Source organism: Castor canadensis, chromosome 11 (assembly GCF_047511655.1).
Source record: "Castor canadensis chromosome 11, mCasCan1.hap1v2, whole genome shotgun sequence".
Taxonomy (NCBI): Eukaryota; Metazoa; Chordata; class Mammalia; order Rodentia; family Castoridae; genus Castor; species Castor canadensis.
This window is the reverse complement of record NC_133396.1, coordinates 18,623,983-18,630,710: the sequence shown is the minus strand read 5'-3', so window position 1 is coordinate 18,630,710 and position 6,728 is coordinate 18,623,983. Positions and strand designations below refer to the sequence as shown.

The 6,728-nt window shown below is 47.9% G+C and overlaps 1 long non-coding RNA gene across 1 annotated transcript; it reads right to left on the bottom strand.

Moving 5' to 3' along the window:
* Positions 1-3,439: 3,439 nt before the first annotated feature.
* On the bottom strand, positions 3,440-5,458 carry LOC141414041 (uncharacterized). Its single transcript, XR_012439143.1, has 2 exons — positions 5,275-5,458; positions 3,440-4,328 (listed from the first exon to the last, which is right to left on the bottom strand). It is a non-coding gene; the product is annotated as an uncharacterized lncRNA (long non-coding RNA).
* Between the last annotated feature and the right edge of the window lie 1,270 nt (positions 5,459-6,728).

The following is a 6,728-nucleotide window of genomic DNA, read 5'->3' as shown; positions in this document are numbered from 1 at the left end:
GTTGGATATTTTAAAGAGAGGGTCTCTTTTCCCCAGGCTGGCCTTGAACCTCGATCCTCCTGATTTCTGCCTCCTGAGTAGCTAGGATTACAGGCCTCTTTTACACTCTTAACCTCCATAATCTTAAGGTATGGGTCACAGCATCCCTTTAGGATCCAGAGGCTCCCCCTCAGAGTGCTGTTTTTTGTTCAGGATAATCTGGGGCAGAACTTAAATTGCAATGGAAGAGATTTAAATTTGACAAATCTACAAAACGTCTTTTAGTTAATTAAAAGTAATAATACCAGTATGACAAGGAAAAGAAAAGTAACATTAAAACTGAAGGCTGTGGGGGCAGGGTGCTAAGGCAGGCTTTGCTCTCCATCGCCCTCTGGTGGTCAAACAAGGTGACAGGCGATACCCTGATTTTCCCAACAAGATTATGATTTGTATGACTATGTTATTAGGAGGTGGGACTCAGAAAGGGATCTGACAGACCACAAACTCTAAAGTTCATACAGGAAAGAGTAGGAAATACTCTGGAGTTAGTAGGTATAGGTAAGAACTTTCTCAATGAAACCCCAGCAGCACAGCAACTAAGAGATAGCATAGATAAATGGGACCTCATAAAACTAAAAAGCTTCTGTTCATCAAAAGAAATGGTCTCTAAACTGAAGAGAACACCCACAGAGTGGGAGAAAATATTTGCCAGCTACACATCAGACAAAGGACTGATAACCAGAATATACAGGGAACTTAAAAAACTAAATTCTCCTGAAACTAATGAACCAATAAAGAAATGCGCAAGTGAACTAAACAGAACTTTCTCAAAAGAAGAAATTCAAATGGCCAAAAAACACATGAAAAAATGCTCACCATCTCTAGCAATATAGGAAATGCAAATTAAAATCACGCTAAGATTCCACCTCACCCCTGTTAGAATAGCCATCATCAGCAACACCATCACCAACAGGTGTTGGCGAGGATGCGGGGAAAAAGGAACCCTCTTACACTGTTGGTGGGAATGTAAACTAGTATGACCACTCTTGAAAAAAATTTGGAGGCTACTTAAAAAGCTAGACATTGATCTACCATTTGATCCAGCAATACCACTCTTGAGGATATACCCAAAAGACTGTGACACAGGTTACTCCAGAGGCACTTGCACACCCATGTTTATTGCAGCACTATTCACAATAGCCAAGTTATGGAAACAGCCAAGATGCCCCAGCACTGACGAATGGATTAAGAAAATGTGGTATCTATACACAATGGAATTTTATGCAGCCATGAAGAAGAACGAAATGTTATCATTCGCTGGTAAATGGATGGAATTGGAGAACATCATTCTGAGTGAGGTTAGCCTGGCCCAAAAGACCAAAAATCGCATGTTCTCCCTCATATGTGGACATTAGATCAAGGGCAAACACAACAATGGGATTGGACTTTGAGCACATGATAAAAGCGAGAGCACACAAGGGAGGGGTGAGGATAGGTAAGACACCTAAAAAATTAGCTAGCATTTGTTGCCCTAACGCAGAGAAACTAAAGCAGATACCTTAAAAGCAACTGAGGCCAATAGGAAAAGGGGACCAGGATCTCTCTAAAAGGTGAGATCAAAAAGAATTAACCTAGAAGGTAACACACACACACAGGAAATGAATGTAAGTCAACTCCCTGTATAGCTATCCTTATCTCAACCAGCAAAAACCCTTGTTCCTTCCTATTACGGCTTATACTCTCTCTACAACAAAATTAGAAATAAGGGCAAAATAGTTTCTGCTGGGTATTGAGGGGGTGGGGGGGAGAGGGAGGGGACGGAGTGGGTGGTAAGGGAGGGGGTGGGGGCAGGGGGGAGAAATGACCCAAGCCTTGGATGCACATATGAATAATAAAAAAAAAAAAGAAAGGGATCTGAGTTAGGGGAGAAGGCCCTAACCCCAACCGCTAGCTCTTTGGGAACCTTGATATCTGTCTGAGTCAGAGTACTCTGAAGATAGAGATAGACATTGGGGTAAGGCATTATTTTCTTATTCATTTCCTTCTTGACTTTTTTCCCTTAGGAAGGAGCCAAAGATGAAAGAAAGGACAGACTGTGAAAGTTTAGAAGGATGAAAGTCACTGACCTCAGCAGCAATGGGAAGAATCTGGGAGTTAGGGGGCAAGGAGAAGGTTCAGAAATGCATTTACAGGATGTGAAGACCACTTGTAGGGTGTGGGGTGACTGAAGCATTTGGGACAGTGATCCCTCACATAGACATATATATTACCAGAACTTCTCTTAGTAAAATGAGGTGGAAAGGTTGGAGATAAAGACAGGTTGGAAAGGGGTTGTGATTTTTCTGGTGGAGGGCAGAAAGAGTGTTCCCCAGGTGCACTGTATTTTATATCTCATGTGGGAGGCTCCAAGTTTTGGGGTATAAATTGCAGATTCTGAGCTATACTTTCACAAATTTTCCTTTCTGAACAACGTAAAACCTTTTTCTCTTTATTTCTCTTTCTTCCTTCTTTTCTTTCTTTACCTCTCTTCCTCTTCCTCCTTTATTTTCTTTTTGAGATAAGAAAAATTTAGCATAGGCTGGTCTTAAACTCATCGCCCTCTTGCCTCAGCCTCCTGAGTACTGGGATTGCAGGCTTGCATTATCACACCTAGCTTCTTTCTTTTTTTGCAGTGCTGAGAATCAAACCCAGGGCCTCATACTTGCTAGGCAAGCACTCTCCACTGAGCTACATCCCCAGTCCTTATTCCCTAAAAAAATTGAGTTTTTTTCCCAAATTTCCAAATCAGCTTGGAGCCCAAGACATTCCTAAACTAGTAGGTGATGTTCAGCTCCAAGTTCAACAAACTCAGCATCAAACTTCAATGTATCAGCCTTTGTTGCCCCTAGTCTTCCATTGCCACTCTCCCTACCTCTCAGGCTGGTTCAGGCAAGGAGGCCACTGCCAGCACCAGCCCAAACCCAGAAATGCCACTCTGTCAGCTGATATTCCAGCACCCCAACTCTTCTTGAGCCCCTGCTAATGCTGCAGGGTCAGGTGTCAGAGCTCCTGTCCACCTCGCAGCCGATGGGAGAGGAGCTCCCCTCTTCAGTGTGATTTTTAGGCCCTCCTGATGGGAAATGGCTCCCAGATTCTTGCTAAAGAGAATGGGTCCCAGATAAAGCCTTTGAAGCCAAGAAAAGCCTGGAGCCAAAGCTCTTCCATTTTTACCAGTTCCCCCAGGTCTGTCCTCAAGCTCCACTTTCCTTAGCCACAGTTGACCAGAGTTGGGGATCCTTGATGGAAAAATATGTTTGGAGCCGTAGGTATTGTTGGCCAGCACCCAAAATGTGCAGAGGATGGTGCAGAGAAAACAGAACAGTGACAAGACTTCGGCTCATGAATGGAGAGAAGTCTGTCCCCTTGTATGTTGTATTACTAGCTTTTCATTGCAGTGATCAAAATACCTGACACAAACAACTTAAGGGAGGAAAGATTTTATTTTGGCTCATAGTTTCAGAGGGTTCAGATCATTGTGGCAGGGAGGGCATGGCAGAACAGAGCAGTTCACATAATAGTGGCCGGGAAGCAGAGAAAAGGGGCATACAGGAAGGGGCCAGGGCAAGATACACCCCCAAAGATACATCCCCAGATACTTATTTCCTCCTATAAGACCCCACCGTACTCTTCACCACTTCCTAACAATGCTACCATATTATGACCTCATGAAGTAATTAATTCATTGGTTAGGTCAGAGCCCTCATGATCTAATTGTTAAACTCCATCACAGATATATCCAAAATCTCTCAATCCAATCAAGTTAGCAGTGAAGATTAACATTCCATCAGGGTTCGATTACTAACTCCTCATTGCAGATGCTTCTGAACAGCTCAAAGTGAAGATGAAAGGGTCTGCCTCTCTTGGAAGAAATTCTGGTCCAGGATGGCCTCCATCTGCATAGTACATAAAAAAATCCCAAGATGCTTTGCATGTGGGCAGCCACCAACTTCAGAGGTGGTCCACAGTAAAACTTTAAATTCAGTCCCTGATCCATTCTTAGCACCCCCTTCCAGCTGGTGTGTGTTAGGAGTCGAGTAGAAACAGGCAAGGATTTAGAATCTGGAAGCTTAAGTTCTGCAGAAAACTCTGCTAGGAGACTGCAGTGTGGCCCTGAGGTCTCTCCTGCTCTTGGAGACTCAGAATGCTCATCTATAAATGTGGAGGTGGAACTGGATGAGCTCAAACTCAATTTTTTCCTAGTTGCCATCCTGCAGGCTCATCCTGCAACCCCAGATGCCACATCAGCTCTGTCTGTTGGGGAGGGTCTTTCTCCATGGACATGGCCAGCGGCTGCTGGTCCTCATTTGGCTCTGCAGAGGTAAAGAAGAGAGGGTGTGAGGGACAGGAGCATGTTTTCTCCCTCCAAGGGAGTAGGGGATTGTAAGGTAGCTCTGGGGAGCTGGGGCCAATGAGCACGTATGTATGGAGGAGTGGGCAGCAGATTCACTCTGGAGATTTCTGGAAGGGTATGTTCTCCTTTCTTTTGTGGATAATGAGCAGAGCAGAGGGGAGGTAGGGGGCTTGCTCCTTTTACCTTTTCTATGGACAAGGAGCCAACAGGGTTTGTACCCTGCTTCACTCTCCTTGTTGCTCAGCATCAGGGCTGGCTTCCTGGGCATGCAACCTAGGGTCTCATGCTTGGTTTAATCCCTGTTGCTGAATAATAATCCCTCCCCCTTGCTCCAGTCCTGGCGATCAAACCCAGGGCTTTGTACCTGCTAGGCAAGTGATCTACAACTGAGCCCCATCCCTAGCTCTTTGAATAATAAATACCCTATTAATTTTTTAACAAGGAGCTCTGCATTTTCGTTTTACATTGGGACCCATTGAGACCATTGGACCTAACCTGGTAGTACATCAGGGATGGTCCTCACCCGGCCCTGGTCCTCACTACACAGCGCCCCAGCAGGTGGAGGGTGTTCCCAGACAGTATGGAGTTGGATTTGCTAGAAGTCTCCAGCAACCTTTTGACTGATTCCCCTCCTATCTCCCAGATCCACTGGTTCCTTAAGCTCCAGAGTTGATCACCTGGCAGAGATGGGAAGTGACGAGCTACCTAAACAATGCTGAAGTTAGGCAGACAGGGAGCTTCCTGAGTGAGGCGAATGGCATTTCTTTAAGCAAGGGCTGGATCTCTCTCCCTCAGGCTAAAGAAGCCCCCTCCCAAGGACCTCCGGGCTGAGAACCCCAGGTAGAGAAACAGGAGGGTCACTCCCTATCCAGACCACTTCTGGCCCGAACCTCCAGCAGTCCCACCTCTGAGCGACCAGCCCCGCCTCCAGGTCTTCTTAAGCCCCTCCTCACGCCTTCTTACTCTGGCGGTCACCACCCAGCTTCTCCTCCCAACCGTGGCACCAACAAGACCAGGCTCCCGGCGCCCTCTGTATGACCTTCACCACTCCAGCCTTAGCTCTGCCTGGGGCACCCAGCCTGGTCTCCAGCCTTCTCAAGCCCCGCCTTCCGCCCCTTAGCACTGCCCTCACCTCCAAGCCCCACCCCCAGCTGTCTTAAGCCCCGCCCCAGCCTCTTTAGCCTTGCCCTCCCCACCCCGCCTGGTGCAGGTTACCCGGACTGCAACCTCACTCAGCCCCGCCCTCGACGTGCGCTCCGGCTCCTGCAGCCCGGGGCCAGGCTCAGCAGCACGTCCTTCTCTCCGCAGCCGGTCGGCCACCGGCATCAGGACCTTCGGCCCAGCAGCTGGCCCTCCACTTCACCCTCCAGTGCCGGAAATCCCATGTGCTGTCAGGTGGGGGGGAGGGGGCATTTCAGGCCCAGACTGAACTCTGGGTACGGGACAGTGGTGACCAGGATGTTATTTCTTTACATCCACCTCGATATGAATTTACCCACGGGTTCCCACTTCCAGGCATGGAAGTCTTAGGGTTTCTTGGCGCTTGATGACTTGCTTCCTGCCTCAGACACTCCTTAACGTTTTCCGATGGGATCCTGTAGAGGGGAGAGGGACACCCACCCTGTCACCATGGTTGACTGCTTTAGGCAGATGGAGCAACAGAAACACGAGGTCTGAGAACACAGGGAAGAGGCGTCCTACTGAGCCACAGTGCGTCCTCGGCGTGGGTTTAGCCTCAACCTATGTAGAGGAGCATGGTGGAAGCTGAGGGCGGGAGGACACTTGAAAGGGCCCAAGAAACCAGTGTGTGGAATCCCAGTTATCACCACCACATCCTGCCAAAGTCCTAGAGACCCTCAACATCCTTCCATCACCCCAAGGTTTTGAGGAAGGATTTGTGGCTTCAGTTCCTGTCTTGGTTAGGAAGGGGGCTTCATGTCCCTCTAACCTTACAAAGCTTTGTCCACTCTTCCCCAGCCTCTATCACATCATAAGTGGGGAAGGAAAGAAGAATCCCTCAGCTTCTCTCTCCTTCAGAGGGTAACATTTTCAGGTTCTTGTCTTTGAGTGGACGGATGCCTGGGAAGTTCAGAAACCGGCCCTGGCTGTCACTGACTTCTCTATGCCTTCTCAGGCCACTCCTCTGCCTCCCCCACACCCCACACACAGTGTAGTCTTCTGGACAGGGAAGGAGTGGATGAAGGTTGCAGGTATTAGGCAGCCACATGAACGGGGTTGTGGAGTAGGGGTTGGGAGGGGCCCAAGAGGAGGAGGTTGAGTTTCTAGCTAGTTTTAAGGGAAGACCCCAAGCTTCCTTATTTCAGTGTGGCTCTAGAGGCCTGACCCTGAGGTATGGAAC